Raw genomic sequence first — 20,094 nt, 5'->3', positions numbered from 1 at the left:
CCCCGAGCTCGAGGCAGAGCTCTCAGAGGCCGGCTACTCTGGCGGCGACAGTCCCCGTGGCGCCGAGGCCTAGGGACGTCCTGATGTCACCCGAGATTGGTTCTCTAGGCTTCTGAGGAGGGTGACTTGTCGCTGCGCTGTGGATCCGGGCTCTGGGGCGGCCTGACTGGGTCGACCAGCATCTCCCCGTGCCCCTCTGGCCGCGGAGACGGAACGGCCGGACCCTACCTGGGCCGGGTCCCCGCGGTGGGCAGGGAGAGGGTCTTCCCTGCCCGGAGCGCCTGCACTAGGACTCGGCGGTCCGGCCTCCTCCTGGGCCACCCTCAGGAGCGTTCGCTTCGCCCTCGACCCCGCTCCGGAGGTGGGGAACCGCCCGCCGGAGTGGTGAGAGGTGACCCTGAGAGGCCAGCCGGAGCGGGCGCGTGTGCAGTCCACCTCTCCACACCCACCCTCACCCGAGGCGTCTCCCGGCACACATGCTTTTTCTTTGTCAATTCCCGATAGGTCCGCAAACGTGGATGGATCGGACCCTGCTTCCGCGGGTGGCCGGGGAGGGCGCGCTCGACCCTTCAGCGTGCCCTCCTGGGTCTCGGTCGTCTGACGCGACTTTTTCTCACCCCTCCCCAACACCCTGAATCCCGGTCAGGAGGTGGGTACCGGCTCCAGCCGTCCTGGGTGCCGGTGTCTAGGACGGTCTGGGCCCCGGGCGCCGTCCCTGGTTGGGGCCCGCTCGTCTCATTGGGGACGCCTCGCCAACGGTTCTTTTGTCTTTTTGCCCATCGAAGCCAAATCCCCGTTCGGAGACACTGACGGACCGGTAGACCTATCCGTGTGGGTGAAGCGGGGAGGGCGTCTCCCCGGCCAGCTCTCTCTCCTTGGGCGTCGGTGCCCCCAATTTGTCACCATGCGCCCCCCTCCCCGAACCCCCCCACCCCTGTCTACCAGATGTCCCCCAGCCCAGAGCGCCGGGTCTGGTGTTGAAGGGATAGTGCTGGGGACAGGTGGCCGGGTCAAGGTTCCGGAGCCCCTCCCTGCGGGTCATAGGTGGGCCCCACTGTCGCCTGCTGTCATTTTGTCGCCCTTAATGGGCCTTTTTTACCACCAGTTTAGTGCTGACACGCTCGTCTCGGTTTGGTGTCTGCCACTGAGGACTTTTGGTCTCTGGATGCACGCGGGGCTCTGGGCCCTTTGGGCCGCCGTCTGGCGCCCGATTCGGCCATTGCCGCAGGAGCCGCCCGCCTGTGCCTGTGCACCGGCTCCTAGGTGGCATGCCTGGCTGACCCAACGGGGTGGTGCCACCTCCGGTCTCTGGGCGACCCGAGGGCGGCGGGGTGAGGTGGCGTTGGGTCTTCTACCCTCTGCGCTTCCCCGCTGCGGGCACCTGGTGGTGGCTGGGACGACCCCTGCCCCGTAGGCTCCGTGCCGCGTGTCAGGCGTTCTCCTCCTGGGGGGGTCGTTGGCCACTCTTGCCTGAGGCGAGGTGGGGAAGGGGAGGTGGCCGATGAGGCTGAAAGCGGGCCCCTCTGGTGACGGTCCTCATCGTGCCTGCCCCCGCTCCGCCTTGGTTCACCTGGGATCGATGTGGTGTGGTCGTGCTCTCCCGGGCCGAGCCTTAGCTGTGCCGGATGAGGGACGGGCGTTCCCGGTGGACGTACCCGCTCTTCTCGTTCTGTCCGCGGGACCCCTCGCCTGTATTTCCCCTCTTCCTGCCCGTCGGGGAGGGTGAGGAAGGCAGGGTTTGGGTGCAGTCACTGGCCCTGACCTTCTGTCTCCTGTCCCCCCGTGCTGCCTCAGGGTGTCAGTTGGGGGCCCGTTGGTCTTCTTGACACAGCAGATGCTCTCGCTTCGCCTCCCCGGCGGTGGGGAAGGCTGTGACGCTGCCGCGCTCGCTTGCCCCGATGGGTGTGTGTGTGTGCTTCGTTGTGCCCCTCAGTGGTGCCCCTTGAGCGCTCTAGGTTGTCCCTCAGGGGCCTGAGGCCGAGCGTTGGAGTCGTTTCCCTTAACCCGGTGTCCTCCTCGGGTCCCCGCTGCGGTGGCGAGTGTGTCCCGTGAGTTGGCTCTCTTTGGGGAGGGTCGTGACGGGAAGAGAGGGGGTGTCCTTGTTCTCTCTCGTCGTGGAGGCTGATGGAGGAGGGGCATTGCAGGGGGTGGGGCGTGGGCTCCGCTCCGGCCCTGACCGTGCACACGCCTCCCGTGTGGGTCGTCAGCTTGCCTGTACCGCAGAGCCCTCCCGCCCAGCTGAGGGCTTTGGTGGCTCGTGGAGCGCCTCCCCGGGCCTGAAGGGGAGACGCTCGGATAAGGGACGGTGCGCCCTCAGTGAGAAAGCCTTCTTTAGCGATCTGAGAGGGAGCCTTGGGGTATCGGACTCCCCATCTGCTGCCCCTCCCGAATGTGCAGCGGGGCCACCGTGGCGACTGCCATATCATGTGGGTGTGGAACCACCCCCGTGTGTGGGTGGCGGTGGGATACCGTGCTGGTTTTCCTGGTGGCCCGGCCGTGTTCCTGGTGATTTCTGGTCCCTGGGTGGCACCCGCTACCCTGTCCTGTGGCCTCCGTCGTGTGTGCTTCCTGGGCACTCCCCGCCGCTGCTGGTCTTCCCTCCTCGTCCGGCGCTCGCCACCGCCTGCGCTCCCTTTCCTTGTCTGGGACGGAGCTGACCTCGCCTCACGTGGGTGTCATCCATTGGCCGGTGGCGTCCCCGGGCAGAGCAGTGCCCTCGGATCCATGCGAAAGGGGTCGGGGAGCACTGGCGCACAAGCATGAAGGGTTACGCGCCCGAGTCCCTTCCCTCTATCCCTGCCGGTGGGGAGTGGGGTGATGGCACGTGGGCGTCTGTGGAGCCCTTGCACTGTCCCTTTCTCCTTCGGCAGTGCGGGTCGACCAGCCGTCCTGCCGCCCTCGGTCTCTCGGTGCTGCCCACGTCCGGTCGACCGGCCGCCTGCCGCCCTCGGCCTCGCTGTTCAAAGACCGTCAGGTCGACCAGCGGGCCCCACCGCCCTGGACCTAGCTGGGCAAGACCGGCAGGTCGCCCAGCCGGCCCTGCCGCCCTCGGCCTCCCGGTGTAGCGCCCGTGAGGTCGACCAGCGGGCCGCACCGCACTTGGCCTCTTGGTGCTGCACCTGGCTGGTCGACCAGCCGCCCTGCCGTTCTCGGGCTAGCTGTGCAAAACCGGCAGGTGGAGCACCCGGCCCTCCCGCCCTCGGCCTCCCATTGCAGCGCCTGTCCGGTAGACCAGCGGGCCCCATCGCACTCGGCCTTGCTGGCCAAGACCAGCAGGTCGATCAGCGGTCCGCACCGCACTTGGCCTCTTAGTTCTGCACCCGGTCGGTCGACCAGCCGCCCCGCTGCCCTCGGGCTAGCTGTTCAAAGACCGGCAGGTCGACACGCGGGACCCACCGCCTTCGGCCTCTTGGTGCTGCGCCCAGCCGGTCGACCAGTCGCCCCGCGGCCCTCGGCCTCGCTGTTCAACGTCCGGCAGGTCGACCAGCGGGCCCCATCGCCCTCGACCTCTCGGTGCTGTGTCCTTCCGGTCGACCAGTCGCCTCGCAGCACTCGGCCTAACTGTGCAAGCCCGGCAAGTCGCCCAGCCAGCCTCGGGGCCCTCGGCCTCCCTTTGCACCGCTCGTCTGGTTGACCAGCTGTCCCCACCGCACTCGGACACCCATTTCAGCGCCCGGCCGGTCGACCAGCAGGCCGCACCGCACTTGGCCTCTTGGTACTGCACCCGGCCGGTCGACCAGCCGCCCCTCCGCTCTCAGGCTAGCTGTGCAAGACTGGCAGGTGGAGCACCAGCCCCACCGCCCTCGGCCTCCCGGTGCAGCGCCTGTCCGGTCGACCTGCGGGCCCCACCTCACTCGTTCTTGCTGGCCAAGACCGGCAGGTCGACCAGAGGGCCCCAACGCACTTAGCCTCTGGGTGCTGCACCCGCCAGTCGACCAGCCCCCCGCCGCTGCCCTCGGGCTAGCTGTGCAAGACTGGCAGGTGGAGCACCCGGCCCCGCCGCGCTCGGCTTCCCGGTGTAGCGCCTGTCCGGTCGACTAACGGGCCCCGCCGCCATCGTCCTCTCGGTGCTGCACCCGGCCGGTCGACCAGTCGACCCGCCGCCCTCGGCCTAGCTATGTAAGTCCGGCAGGTCGCCCAGCCGGCCCCTCCGCCCTCGCCCTCCCTTTGCAGTGCCCGTCCGGTTGACCAGTGGGCCCCACCGCACTCAGACTCCCGGTTCAGCGGTGGGGCCCGCTGGTCGACCTGCTGGACTTTGCACAGCGAGGCCGAGGGCGGCAGGTTCTCACGTCGACTTGCCTTCTGTGCTCGTGTGTGCCTCAGCAGGCCCACCCACCAGATCCACCCACTCTATGACGTTTCCGTTTTCTTGTTCAGATGTGTCGAGTTTCTTCCTTGCGGTTATGTGTGTGACGAGTACATGCTTCTGCTTTTCATTGCATGGCCACAATACGAGTGCGTATTGCCAACCTTGAGGCCTGTTTATTCGTGCCATTGTTGAAGGTTGCTTTTGCTGACAGCCGTCGTGGCAGGTCACCCGAGGTGTTTCTCCTGGCACGCCCAAAGTGTGGTGACAGGGACGGGGATGATGGCGAGTTATTTCTTCGGGGCGGGTTCTCGTGCCGCATGATGTTGGCCTGCGGTCACCCTCGGATGGGTGTGCATTCCGCTGCCCCCACCCGGGTAGGGCTTGAAGAATCCTTCCCATCGCCTCTCATTCATAGGTCCGTCGTACCTCACCCAGGGACGTTGTCCTGTCCTCGTCGTGACTGAGTGGAGAAACTGGGCCCTAGGAGGAGCCCCGTCTGGCAACCAACGCATCGCCCCCGAAGCTCCTAGGCTGCGGCAGGCTCTCTGGACAGCGTGCTGGGTGTTGGGCGCCACCTGACGGTCGGTCGCTTTTTCAGATTGTCCTGCGGAAAAGGGGGCGGGGGGACCACGGATGGAGCAGGCCGGGCCAGCTAACTCTGGAATGCCCTGGGGCTGTGGAAGGAGGCTGTGTATTTGAGGGGCCCCTTGGGCCAGAGTTCAAGAGGGAGGGCGTGGCGGTGGGGGATGGGTAGCCACTTCGGCTTTTTGGTTTGGATTGGAAATGTCCTTTTGGAAAGTTGACTTCCATCTCTTTGGCCTCGTCCCTGGGCATGGGGGCGGGGGGAATCGTCCTTCTCCCGCCAAGGATTCCAAACAAAGCCACGACAGATCACGCGCATCCACTCGCTCCAGTCAGGTTCAGGGGCAGGATGCAAGGATCGAAATTCGCCTGGTTGACAGGATGTGGCGCGCCGCTGCCCACCCCCCACGAGTTCAGGGGAGTGGTCTTGATCACAGAAGTGATTGAATGAGCTCAGAAAACACAAGCAAATGATGCGGAACACCCATGCATATACACGTTGTACTTTGCCTGATTGTGTCTCTCTGTCTCTGCCCGCTCACCCTCACACCCCCACACCCCACAGGCATACCGCACACACCCCCCGCCCCCCCACACACACACAACACACACGGCCCTGCACAGCGGCCACACGCCACCGCCCCCCCCACCGCCCACACACAAACTGCGTTGTGGTGTGAGTGGGGGGTATGGTGTTTACAGGTGGGCGGGTGGGAATGTGCGCCCACGGGTGGGTGTTTGGGGCGGGCGTGTGGCGGTGGCGGGGCTGGTGGGGCGGGGGCGGGGCTGGTGGGGCGGGGGCGGGGCGGGTGGGAGCGTGGCGGGCAGTGGCGTGAAGGGCGGGGGTCCGGTCGGGTCGGGTCGGGTTGGGTCGGGTGGGGGTGGAGACAGAGACACAGCCAGGGAATGGACAACGCCCTAATACACACACACACACACACACACACACACACAGACACGGCCCCACACACCACCCACGCGGCACCTGCGTGTGCCACAGACACGACACACACAGACACACCGTGTGTGGCCCTTTCCTTCTCTTTCTCCTTCCTCTCCTCATCATCCCTCTGCCCTCCCTCCCCTCCCTCCAAATTCACCGGACAGGGTGCCTTTCAGATGAGTCTGCCTGTTGTGAATACACCTTCCCTTGACCTGAAGATTTCTATCTACATTCTGACCTGTCGCGCCTGTAACCTGGGGCGGGCGGGCGTGCGTGGGGTGGTCACACATACTTGGTATACGCTAGGCATATAGCTTTCTCTGTGGAAGGTGAAAGGAAGCCTTCCTTCCGTCCCTCGCTGCAACTAAAAGCAACGATATTTGCCACTTGGGGCATACCTTCCACAGTCTCTACTGATTGACACGCCACCCACTTCGCCAAGCAAATCCTAGGAGCCTTCCACAAAGCTCTTGCAAAATTCTTCAGAACTGTCAGTCTTCCCGTCACCCGCCATCATCGGGCGAGGTGTAGAGAACCGATGGCAAAACTGGAGGTATGGCTTCTTTCATGGGGTTGGATGAACTGAGGAGGAGGATGCTCAAGTGGATGCTTGACTTTTGTCGAAAAGAGGATTGGGGGCCGGACGGTCCACTCAGGAGGTCGGGTTGAACATGGACACGTAAACTGTACATCGAAACAATGAACAAGCGCCTTCCTATGCCAGCCCAGGAAAACAGACTTATGACCTTGCATGAACCTCCTCTAAAGGAAAAGAATCTGAAAACCTGAAACGAACACGACTTTGAAAACCCAATTTAGACTTCATTTCTGCCATAACGGTGGTGTCATGTGCATATCTGAGGTGATCGATATTTCTCCCGGTATCGGGGTCCAGCCTCGATATGACCCAGGGTATCCTCGGGATGAACGGCGTCGGCGTCAGAGAGAGAGAGAGAGAAAGAGAGAGAGACAGGGGCTGATGATTCCTTGGTTTACGCTGGAAACCAATAAAACCCCAGCAAGGGGCTTGCTCTGTTTACGTAGGCCGCAGGCGTCCTCTCGAATCACTGGAGGCACCCCACCAGGGCATCCCCTCGAGTGGGTCTTAGAAGCCCAGGCAGATAAGTAAACTCAGAGGGCCCAGTGCTCCAAGGATCTCAACCAGAAAAAGGAGAATAGAGAAAAGGATGGAAAAAGAGAAAGAACGACACGGGGAGACCAAGCTTCAGTGAGGAAGGCCCAAAACTTTATTTTCCAGTGCTGCTTTTATACCCTAAGTTATGCGCATAAGAAACAGAGAAAGGGAGGTATAGATTCACACCAAAATCACGTGGGGTCAGCAGTCTTGACCCTTATCAGGACCAGGGCTTATTTTTGTGTGATAAAAGTTTTAGGTGATTTACATCATCTTCTGGCCAGGGGGCCTGCTAACAGTTTTATGGCCCTCTCTCCTGACAATAGGTTAGTTAGCATGTAAAAGACTTTTCTTTTAAGGTGAATTTCCTAAAGTTAGGTGGTAGACACATAACAAAGTTACATTCCTATAAGGCACCGGTGTAGTGAGCTGAAAGAAATGAATTTATTAGCTTAAGATCTGATGTGGTTAAATCAAAGGATTAATATATTTCCAAGAATACAATAGATAGAGGAAACTGCAGCAAGCATTGTTTCAACAATGAAATCTTTTCTAGTACTATTCAAATGATTTTAACTTCTTCAACAGATTCCTGTATTTTAGAATATTAGGCTTTCTGTCCTTGCATGGCTGGGAGGCTAAAAACAGTCACACTCATAGTTGTAAGAGCCCGGACAAACTTGTCATGCAAGTTAGAAAGCTATCAGAGGGGCTTGGATTGGAACACTCCTATTAAGCCGAGGAGAACTTTTAAACTACAGCTCTGAATTAATGTTTTCAGAGAAAGGTGGTTGGGGGGAAGCCCCTGTAAGTATTAGAGGACTTGGTAAGAGGCGTAAGAAAGTAAAGCAGTCAGACTCTAGTTTTCTTTGGGGTAGATGCTCAGGTAAGTCCAGGGGGTTTCTCGAGCCCTGATTAGCCTTTGCCCATCAGGCCTCTTCCCCAATTGACCTTTGCCATGGGTAGGATTTCCCTCGCTGGCTCCTGGTATCCCGGCAACCTTGATTCCTGCTTGTGATTGCTCTAGCCCCACGTATCTCATGATGTGTACTCAGCATATAAGTTAAATAATCAGGGTGACAATATACAGCCCTGATGGACTCCTTTCCCTGTTTGGAACCAGCCTGTTGTGTTCCATGCCTAGTTCTAACTGTGACTTCCTGACCTGCAGAACTACAGATGTCTCCTTTATTTTTTTTTTTTTAAATTCCCTAACCTGAGTGAAAAGCGAGAGAGAAAGAAAGAAGATGGGGGCAGGCGGGTAGGAAAAACGAAATACAATCAGAAAAGGACCTACCGTTCAAATCTGTTGCGCTCCAGATACAGAGAGGAAACAAACGACAGGAAGGACACAGCGTTTCACATGTGGGTTTTGACAGATGGACACATCTGTGCCTCGGTCACTGCATACCACACCCCTGTCAGCAGAATGGAATCGTTTTTCTTTTTCTCTCTACCTGGTCCTTTCAGACTTCAGAAATTCAGGGAGGATTCTTTTTTTTCTTTCTTCCACATTTTTCAAAAGAATTTATTAAGAAACGGGGTGGGGGGGTGAGATTTAAAGTGCACAATCTAAGGAATGAAAGAGTTTACCAAATAGCTTCTTCAGGCCGGTGGCAACTGAGAAACATTTGCTGGGCCGACACCCAGCGGCACAGAGGCCCCGATGCTATTTTCAATCCCATTTACATTGGCTGCTAACACAACCAGCTCGAAACTTCCTCCGAAGAGAAGTCAGATGGCCTTCCGAAACCCCTCCCCAAACTGCCTTTACGGCCCTTCCCTGCCTGGTCCCAGATACATCACCTAGGCTTTTGGTGAGGTCAGCCAGGCCCTGCTGAGCCTTCTCCAATCTTTCAGTCACTGTACATCTATTTCTGTTGGGCTGGCTTGATCTGCTGCCTTTGGTCAAGTTCCTGTTAGGATCTGGAGTTGCCCTTCCCTCCAAGGAACAGAGAACACTCACGATCATGCAAGACACACGGCGAGGTTTATATCCAGCTAGCTGGGGTCCAAGCGTCTGCCCGACGCAGCGGTTTCAACAAGGACCCAGAGCACTCTACGCCAAGGGTTTATATAGCATTTGTAAACCAAAGTAGTTTCAAAGCATCCACACATACTCATCTTTTTCAGTTCAGTTCAGTCGCTCAGTCATGTACGACTCTCCGCGACCCCATGAATCACAGCGCGCCAGGCCTCCCTGTCCATCACCAACTCCCGGAGTTCACTCAAATTCATGTCCACAGAGTCGGTGATGCCATCCAGCCATCTCATTCTCTGTCGTCCCCTTCTCCTCCCGCCCCCAACCTTTACCAGCATCAGAGTCTTTTCCAGTGAGTCAGCTCGTCGCATGAGCTGGCCAAAATATTGCCGTTTCAGCTTTAGCATCAGTCCTTCCGCTGAACACTCAGGACCGATCTCCTTTAGAATGGACTGCTTGGATCTCCTTGCAGTCCAAGGGACTCTCAAGAGTCTTCTCCAACACCACAGTTCAAAAGCATCCATTCTTTGGCGATCAGCTTTCTTCACAGTCCAACTCTCACATCCATACATGACCACGGGAAAAACCATAGCCTAGGTCGGTAGGTGTCCAGTATGCTACTGGAGATCAGTGGAGAAATAACTCTAGAAGGAATAAAGGGATGGAACAAAAGCAAAACTAATACCCAGTTGTGGGTGTGACCGTTGATAGAAGCAAGGTCCAGTGCTGTAAAGAGCAAGATTGCATAGGAACCTGGAATGTTAGGTCCATGAATCAAGGCAAATTGGAAGTGGTCAAACAGGAGATGGCAAGAGTGAACATAGACATTCTAGGAATCATTGAATTAAAGTGGACTGGAATGGGTGAATTTAACTCAGATACCATTATATCTACTCCTGTGAGCAGGGATCCCTTAGAAGAAGTGGAGTAGCCATCATGGTCAACGAGAGAGTCCGAAATGCAGGCCTTGGATGCAATCTTAAAAGCGACAGCATGATTTATGTTCGTTTCCAAGGCAAACCATTCGATATTACAGCAATCCAGGCCTATGCCCCAACCAGTAACGCAGAAGAAGCCAAAGTCGAATGGTTCTATGAAGACCTACAAGACCTTTTGGAACGAACACCCAAAAAAGATGTCCTTTTCATTCTAGGGGACTGGAAGGCAAAAGTAGGAAGTCAAGAAACACCTGGAGTAACAGGCAAATGTGGCCTGCAGCAGAGCAAAGGCTAAGAGAGTTCTCTCAAGAGAACGCACTGGTCATAGGAAACATCCTCTTCCAACAACACAAGAGAAGACTCTACACGTGGACATCACCAGATGGTCAACACCGAAATCAGATTGATTATATTCTTTGCAGCCCAAGATGGAGAAGTTGTATACAGTTAGCAAAAACAAGAGCAGGAGCTGACTGTGGCTCAGATCATGAACTCCTTATTGCCAAATTCAGACTTCAATTGAAGAAAGTAGGGAAAACCACTAGACCATTCAGATATGACCTAGATCAAATCCCTTATGATTATACAGTGGAAGTGAGAAATAGACGTAAGGGATTAGATCTGAGAGATAGAGTGCCTGATGAACCCTGGACGGAGGTTCGTGACGTTGTACAGGAGACAGGGACCAAGACCATCCCCGTGTAAAAGAGATGCAAAAAAGCAACATGGCTGTCTGAGGAGGCCTTACAAATAGCTGTGAAAAGAAGAGAAGTGGAAAGCAAAGGAGAAAAGGAAAGATATAAGCATCTGAATGCAGAGTTCCAAAGAATAGCAAGGAGAGATAAGAAAGCCTTCCTCAGTGATCAACATAAAGAAATCGAGGAGAACAACAGAATAGGAAAAACAAGAGATCTCTTCAAGAAAATGAGAGATTCCAAGGGAATATTTCATGCAAAGATGGGCTCGATAAAGGCCAGAAATGGTATGGACCTAACAGAAGCAGAAGATATTAAGAAGAGGTGGCAAGAATACACAGAAGAACTGTACAAAAATGATCTTCACGACCAAGATAGTCACAGTAAAGTGATCACTGACCTAGAGCCAGACATCTTGGAATGGGAAGTCAAGTGGGCCTTAGAAAGCATCACTACGAACAAAGCTAGTGGAGGTGCTGGAATTCCAGCTGAGCTATTTCAAATCTTGAAAGAGGATGCTGTGAAAGTGCTGCCCTCCATATGCCAGCAAATTTGGAAAACTCAGCAGTGGCCACAGGACTGGAAAAGGTCAGTCTTCATTCCAATCCCAAAGAAAGACAATGCCAAAGAATGCTCAAACGACCGCACAGTTGCACTCATCTCACACGCTAGTAAAGGCATGTTCAAAAATCTCCAAGCCAGGCTTCATCAATATGTGAACCGTGAACTCCCAGATGTTCAAGCAGGTTTTAGGAAAGTCAGAGGCACCAGAGATCAAATTGCCAGCATCCGCTGGATCATGGAGAAAGCCAGAGAATTCCAGAAAACCATCTATTTCTGCTTCATTGACTATGCCAAAGCCTTTGACCGTGTGGATCACCATATACTGTGGAACATTCTGAAGGAGATTGGAATCCCAGACCACCTGACCTGCCTCTTGAGAAACCTGTATGCAGGTCAGGAAGCAACAGTCAGAACTGGACATGGAACAACAGACTGGTTCCAAATAGGAAAAGGAGTACGTCAAGGTTGTATACTGTCACCTTGCTTATTTAACTTACTTGCAGAGTACATCATGAGGAACGCTGGGCTGGAAGAAGCACAAGCTGGAATCAAGATTGCTGGGAGAAATATCAATCACCTCAGATATGCAGATGACACCACCCTTGTGGCAGAAAGTGAAGAGGAACTCAAAAGCCTCTTAATGAAAGTGAAAGAGGAGAGTGAAAAGGTTGGCTTGAAGCTTGAAGCTCAACATTCAGAAAACAAAGATCATGGCATCTGGTCCCATCACTTCATGGGAAATAGATGGAAACACAGTGGGAACAGTGTCAGACTTTATTTTCTTGGGCTCCGAAATCACTGCAGATGCTGAACGCAGCCATGAAATCAAAAGTAACCTTTTTACATACAGTAGTTTTCCACACTCTACACACAGCTGTATATCTCTGGTTTGCGTTACCTCCCGGTGGTTTAACAAGACAAGCCCACCCTGGCCCTTTGACCTATTTGCCTGATCTCTGTGTCACAACCGCCCACATTCTGGTGTTTAAGATTCACTTGTTTTTCAGGTTGCTGTCTTCCTAGGACTCCTCACTCATCCTTAGCCAACAAACAATTCCATGGATCTTTACACAGGCTTACTCAAAAACAATTCTGGTAATCTTTATTTAAAACAACCTTATCTCACATGGAGTCACTTTGGTTCTACCAGCAGCAAGCGGCAAGCAAAGTACAGAAGCAAAAATGCATTACCGGAGCGTTGAGTTCTACATGAAGTTCTACATTCCCTTTTTTTCTAAGCCTTCATCTGAACTTGATCCTTCTCCTGTTGGGAACAACTTCTTGAGCAGTGTCTCTGGGCGCTCCCTGCCCCCATTAGTCCAAGGCTACTTTCTCCCACAGACAGAACTCTGCACCCAGTCCAGTCCAACCTCCCACTTAACTACTTAACTTCCAGGTGGCTCTAGTTCTCAGCGAACCCATCTGGATGGTGGTTGGGTCGCTAAGTTGTATCTTGACTCTTGAGGCCTCATGGACTCTAGCCCACCAGGCTCCTCTGTCCATGGGATTCTCCGGGCAAGAACACTGCAGTGGGTTGCCGTTGCCTTCTCCAGATCAGGGAGGATTCTTGTCTCCTTGGCGACAGTGATTTCCCCATGTTCCTTAGGGGCCCAGAGGATGTTTCTGGGAAACGGGGATACACGGTTCTGGGATCGGAGAGTCCTGTGCTAGCTACTACGTGTGTCTGTTCCTTTACGTGTGGTTCCTCACCCGAAAGGGGGACTGGGTCCTGACGTTTTCCAACTTGCCTCCGATCCCTGGGGACAACCCTCTCTGGGGGGAACGTGTCTCACGTTCTCTTGCCCTGCGGATGGAAGCTAGAGGACTTGGGGAACATTTCTGAATGAGCTTCCCTGGTGGCTCACACCGTCAAGAGTCTGCCTGCGATGCAGGAGACCCGGGTCCCATCCCCGGGCCAGGACGGTCTGCTAGAGAAGGACATGGCAACCCGCTCCAGGACCCGGCCCGGACGTCTAGCAATCTCCTGGACTGACTCCCCCTCCACCGTTTGGTTTCCAATCCGCTCCAGGGATGAACCTGTGTGGTTCCTTGGTTCCCCTACAAGTGCCTCTGAGAAGAAAATAAGTACCTGATTGCTTGCACCCCAGGCGTGCTCTCCCGAACCCGTCCCTCGACATCACAGCCTCCTGAGAGGCGATACGACAGATAACTCTTTCACTGAACGGAGGATCTGTGCTCAGAAACTCTTTCCACGACATGGAGGCCCGTACTAACTAATCTATTTGGTCCCTCCCTCCCTCCTTGCCTCGTCCCTTCCTTCTTTCCTTCTGGGTGCGTCTCGCCCTTCCTTTCCTGTTTTCTTCTTTTTCTCTCACGTCCAGGCATGCACACACACACACACACACACACACACACACACACGCACACGCGCAGGCTCGAGACGTCTCTCACGTACGCACGTACATGCACGCACTCACACACACAGTCACCAGCTCAGCGTTTAATGGGTTCCAGGCAAGTGTCAGAGGAGGGAACTGCTGGGGTCCGGAGTAGGCCGCTGTCCCCACCCCACGTGAAACTCCGTGCCCTATGTAGTGTTTTGGATTCAAGTGACTTTAAGAACCGGCCAGCGCCAGAGGAACGCTCTGCCCCTTCTTCCTTTTCTGTCCCTCTGAAGGCAGGCAGAAATGAAAACCTCCTCCCACGGAGGGGAAAGATGTCAAGTGATGATGGCTGCTTCGAGCCACGTCCGTGATCCTCAAAGGCATGAGCGGGGTGTCCTGGGTTCCAAAAAGGAGGCGACCCCTTTGGCCTGACACAAGGCGAGTTTGTCCCTCAACCTCCCTCCCCACCCACCAGCCCCCTTCCTCTGCGCGGTGCAGTGCCAAAGCAGGCAGCCTCAAGGTGGAGAAATGGAGACGTGGGGGGGATGGGGGTGGGTGGGGCGGATCACCATTCAATACAGAGAATCTCGAGTCAAAGTCGAAGGCTCTGACTTGACTGGAATGCTTTCTGCATTTGAATGAAGCTATCCGAGGAGGCCCTGCAGAGGGGAGGGGCCCACAGACAATAGCCACAGCCTGCCAGCCTGCCAGCCTGCAGGCCGGCCTGCCAGGCTAAGGAGGCCCTCTGGCAGCGGCGGGGCCACGGCCCCGACTCCTGCAACTCGATCCCTTCCAGAAAATTTCTGGGGTGACTCCTGTCCAGGAAATCATGCAAATTGGCCTGTTTCTGAAAAAGGCCTGAGTCACAGCTCTGGCAGATTCTCTGCATCTCTTGACACCTGGATTGACCTGCACCATCCCATCCTGTCAGATCCTTTGGACACGCTTGAAGAGGTCTTTGACCTCGGCCAGAAAAAAAGCCCCAAGATAAACAAATACGTTTTGTCTGTTTTTGGGAGCGGGGCAAAAACGATGCATGGCCGTGGGTTGGAGAGAAACCTGCTCCTCTAACACACGCCTGAAGGCAGGAAGTTCTCAGTGGCACAGAACCTGCCTTCACTTCTCAGGGGGACTGGGAGGGTCCCCCCGCCTCGCGCGCCCCCAACCCCTAGCCCCAGCTCCAGACACACACACACACAGAAACACACACACCGCCCCCGCCATCACGACAGACCCCCCCGCTGTCCGCCCCCTCCACTCCCCACCCCAGTCGTCCCAACTTCACACCCCCCTACCCGCAACCCCGGCCACCGAGGGGGGCCCGGGGAGAGGGATGGCTGTCTCACCCCAGTTCTGAGATGTCACTTGTGAAACCTCTCTACGCCGAGATGCCAGATTGCTGTCCTGAAGCTTGGTGTCCTTCTCCATCAGCCATGCCCAAAAGGCACGGGAAATAATGGACAGCAGATAGCAAATGGACAGAAAACACAAAATGATCCTCCTGAACACAAAACGGCCATTTTTATGGATCCACGTAGTGGTCGTTGGTATCCCAACTTGATGCATGAGTCTAGCAGCATTGGTAGGGATTCTTTTTCATGAATGACATCAATAAACATACTATACGAAGTCAGTATCCTCATAGATATATACACATCGAGATACGGATGTATTCTACTTGACTGTACGGCTGACATAAGCATGGCTTGCCATGCAATACCCCGAATCTGTGTCACCGTGAAATCCGTGGGGACGTTTCGCTGACAGTGATCCAGAAACCATCTTGGGATCTAGACAGGTATAGAGATCTGTGTCTGTCAAGATGGGAGAAGAGAACACAAGCGAGTTCACAGAGGTGAACTAGCGTCACGGTTCAGACGCGGGGCAGTGGACATGTCTTGACGATCCTGCCCAGGTCCTGGATCCCCTCTTGACCTTTTTAGGGTCGCTCAGTGCACCGAGTTCTAAGGGCACATAGTCCTCGATCTAAATCCAGGCTTCGAGCACTGTTCTTCCCGCTTGCCGCTCCATTCCAAATCCTCGTCTTGTCACGTGTGCATGCTATGACATCCGTGGCAGGTGGGATAAGGAGCAAGCACTGTGCCTGTGTCGGGGGAGAGCGTTTAGGGAAGGGACGCTCGGTTTCTTCCCTCCCCCAAGAATGAAGGCATCCTTCCTGTATCTTTCTACAATGCCTGTGCCGTCAACCACGTTCACGAACACCGAACGGCCACTGATGTGGATCCACGTAGAGATCGTCGATATCCCCACTGGATGCATGCATGGGGTTCACAAAGCCTCGATTTAGTTTAGCTTTGATCGGGTACCCTATCCGGAGAGATCACGTGGGTGGGTCAGAAAGCTAAACCAGAACGGAACCAAACCTGAACCCCACAGCCACGTCGAGGGAGTGCTGGACCAGTGGCACTCGCCCATCCTATGAGGTGACCCAGATGGTGAAGGAGCGTTTGTTCTCACGTATGGACGTGGAGGTTTGAAGGGTCACTTGCCAGTGACACAGATGCCACGCGAGTGGCCGGAGATGTTTCTCCATAGGATCTCTCTGGATGTCTCAGGGTGCCGGGTGCAGGGGCACCCCGGGAGGTCCGATCCACCGAAAGTTCCGGCGTGCGGGGCAGGCACAGAACGTTTCCTTGCAGGGCCAAGCGAGGAGAATTCAGGGGTGCATTCCTCCAAGCCCCACACTTCTTGAAAGGGGTTCCACGTAGCATTCTGTAAGGCCAGGCGATGGAGGGATAGGGCACGTGGTTGCAAACATCTGGCTGTAGGAATTCGTTGTCTTTGGCGACTGCTCACCACGTAGGTCAGGGATGGATACACACAAAGGTTGGTTTCTTTTGGACTATGAGCCCACCTCTGTTCGTGTGTGTGTGTGTGAGAGAGAGACAGAGAGAGAGAGGCCTTTGTGGTTCTAAAGCAAGAAGCACTGAAGACTTTCTTTAACTCACATATTTCCCTTCATTTCATTCATGATGGTCCCATGATTTGGAGGACGACATTGAGTGTTGCAGGGTAGATGATTTTAGAAGGCCGTGAAGGGGCTTCGCTGCCTGGTGGTCCAGTGGTTAAGAATCCACCTGCCGATGAGGCAAGGGACAGGGTGTTTTCGATCGATCCCTGATCCGGGAAGATGCCCCTGGGCTCCGGGCAGGTTCAAGACAAACCTACAGAACGGACCATGCCAGGCGTGAAGGCGAGGACAGACGGGGGACTCTGGGCGAGGAGGACTGACACGGACTGGCACTGCCGTCTCTGTCTGTGTGGGTGGGTAGGTGGGTGGTGGCCAGCACGCTCCTCTGGGGCAGGATGTTCCTAGGAACGTTGGGAGCAGGCGGGAGGAGCAAGGGAGCGAAGGGAACTCTCTGTCCTCTCTGCTCCATTTTTCCCCCGGAACCCTCATCTGCCCAAAGAGGGGCTTCATCCTATGGAAAGACGAACCCACACGTGAGTGCACCTCCTTTCTGGTTCACTTGGAATCTGAAAGCGTGACGGTCAGATTCACACAACTCTCTGGATCTCTGTTCTTCCTGAGATCCCGGCCTACGACTCAGTGGAAGAACACACGGAGCCGGATGAAATCTCCCTCTGCACGGCGGCTCCAGTGTGCGCACATGTCGATGGCGACGGCCTGTGGACATCGCACCGAGACCCTCACCCCGGTGTTTCAGATGCCTGTGTCCACAGTGGGTGAATGGTTCTAAGTGCGGGAAGTTCAAACCCTGCCACGGCCTGTTCGATCTGCAGGGCCTCTGCAGAGAGAACGAACGTGCTGGGTCTCATGACCGACCGATCCCCTCTTCGGAGCCAGCCTGGTGCCTGATCTGTTTTACAGGCCACAGGCACACACTGCCTCTGGGGAGTTGTGTTCCTCCCCCCCTCTCTGCCCCCACCCATCCCCCCACGTGCAAGCTGCTCCCCGACCCCGCCTGGCCCCGGCCCATCCAGGTCTCCCCTACCTGTGGAAAAGCCCAGGAAAAAGGGACCCCAGAACGACGCAGGCGAGAAACAGCAGAAGTTCACTCGGATGCGGTGAGGAGACACCTGAGCATACCTGGGCCGACACCGCCACCGTGTGGGGTGGTGAGATGCCAGTGCGAGGAGTGCTCCAGAGTTCAGAGGAGGAGGAAGAGGAGCAGGAGGGAGAGAGGGAGGTGGGGGTGGAGGTGGCTTGGGGGGGATGTGGGGGGCAGGCCGATGCTGTCTCAGGGCGCTGACGTGGGGGAAAACGTTCCCCTTCGGAAGGGCGCTCCGAAGAGAGAGTTCCGGTGGGCGGGACCTTGAGAGCACAAAGGGCTTCATTGTGGAGGCTGATTTAAAGCTGGGAGTGGGAAACATCCAGACGTAGGAAAGACATTAGGCCAAGAAGGCAAGACAGATTCTCTACAAAAGGGAGTCGGATGCCTTTCTGTCAAGGTTTTCCGTAATCAGACTATCATGGAAATCCATCCATCCATCCATCCGTTGCTCCGTCCATCCAGCATCGTTCCGCTCCTTTTCTGTTCTCTACATTTTTAACAGCGAGTGAGTTAGAGAGTCTGTGAGGTTTGAAAGGATTTTTGAATGTCGCGGGACCATGGTACTTTTCAGTCGTGGATGAACATGAACGTGACGGCTTCTTTGGTCAGCTTCAGCTGTCAGGGTTATCCTGATCTCCCCCGTCAAGTGAGACCTGTGTGTCGCTGTGTGCTGGAGGACACCGTGCTCTCCACATCTTGATCTTGGACTGAACAAAACCACCGTTGGGAGTGTGTTCCTTGGCTTCATTTCCTTTCCCTATGGCACTCACCTGACCGTCCTGTCCACTCTTTGGATCCTTTATCTCCCCCTCCCCCTCAAGGCAATCGGTCCTTTACTTTCTCCTCATTCTCACCCTAGTTCCTCTTCCCCCCTGCCCCCCCAAGACAAGTCCCACTCGTCTCAAATTGACGTCTAACTGACTGACAAAGTTTTCTTTGGCCTGCCTGCCTGCCTTCTTTCTTTCCCTTTATTTTCATGTTTATTTTTTGTTCCCCCATGAATGTTCAGCTGTACAGGCGACTACTTAGTGTAGTGCATGACACAGCGATCCCCAGGATACCTCTATTTCGTGATGGCCCGTCACCGCTTGCTGTCCCAGCAAATGACCTTTGCTGTCATGATGTGCCCGTGACTCATTTGTCTCCTAAGTGGACGGTTGCGCCGCTTCGTCTGTCTTCCTCACCAGTGGCACTCACTCATTCTCTCCCCCACCCCACTCCCGCCACGTCCCCCCCCGCCCCCACCCACGTCCCTCCTCTGGCCACCACCCGTGTGTTCCTTTGTGGTATCTGTGAGCCTGCTTCTGTTTTGTTCTGTTCTGTCCACAGTGTATCGTTTGGTAGATTCTGCATGGAAACGACAGATCTGAGGTATTTCATTTAGCATCATAACCTCTGAAGGTCTCTCCAAGTTCCTGCAGACTGTGAGATTTCATTCCCTTCTGGTGGTTGAGTCCCATTCCTGTATGGGGGTGGGGGTGTGGGTGTCTGCCTATGCGTGCGCACTGTGCGCGCACATGCATAGATACAGGTGTATGCACACAGACAGAGAGTTCGATCATTATGTGTGTATGGAGGTCTACCTAGGTATAGGTGTGGATCCCACACATACAGACGTATGTGTTTATGTTGGGTTGGGTCGAATGGGGAATCTTTGGTGGAGTGTTCAGGAGGATCACAGGACTCTTTTTCCTGGTGCTGTGGTTTCTCTCTGTGTGAGGGGCCAGGTGATGAGAGCTGATATCTCTGAGTCCACCCACATATGAGCGTGTGTATTCATGCCTGTGTCTATCCGTATACGTATGTGTATATATGCCTGTGTATATGGATATACACCCAAGCGTACAAGCCCACTATAAACGCCTAGGCATATATGTGCACACACAGACACATGCGTGTACGTGAGCATGCCCTTCTTTCGTATTTGTTTATACGCATGTGTGCACGCATATATAGACGCGAATATGTGTGCGTATACATATGTACACGCGTATATGCACATGTGTATGCATTCTCTCTCTCTCTCTCTCTCTCTCTCTCGCTCTGACTTTTAAGTTTCCAGAGCAGTTCTACGACTTGACTTTCCTGCCTGCCCGGTGGTTTTGTTTCCTATCGTTTCTGTTCGACTTCCAAAAGATATTTATTCATTTAATTGGCTGTTGTCATGGAACCCGGGGTTTATTTAGTGGATCCCTATGGACTCGGTCCTCCTCACCACCACGCCCCTCCCCTCCCCTCCCCCCCAACCCCCGCAGCTCTGGCACTCTCGACCCTCCTTTCCGGTGTTTGTGGCCAGCTAGTTTGAAATCCATGTTCTCTTGACCTCAAGTGCACTTTCTCCACCCACCCGCGCTTGCTTGTGTTTGTCGTCTTTGGACGTTGTCAGGGTCTCTACCTAGGTTGAGTTTTGTTTTTCTCTTGTTGGGGGACCGAGTGTCTCCTCCCTTTCCTTTCTTGCTCCTGGGCTTGCGTATCTGTGTCTCTGTCTGCTCTGGAAAGTCTTGCTTTGGTCTCTGAGGAGCGCTTGCCTGGTTTCGCTTTGCCGGTCGGTTCGGTCCCTCCCTC

This window comes from Moschus berezovskii, chromosome Y (genome assembly GCF_049115385.1).
Source record: "Moschus berezovskii isolate FMDL1 chromosome Y, NW_MosBer_1.0, whole genome shotgun sequence".
NCBI lineage: Eukaryota > Metazoa > Chordata > Mammalia > Artiodactyla > Moschidae > Moschus > Moschus berezovskii.
This window is presented reverse-complemented; position numbering follows the sequence as displayed.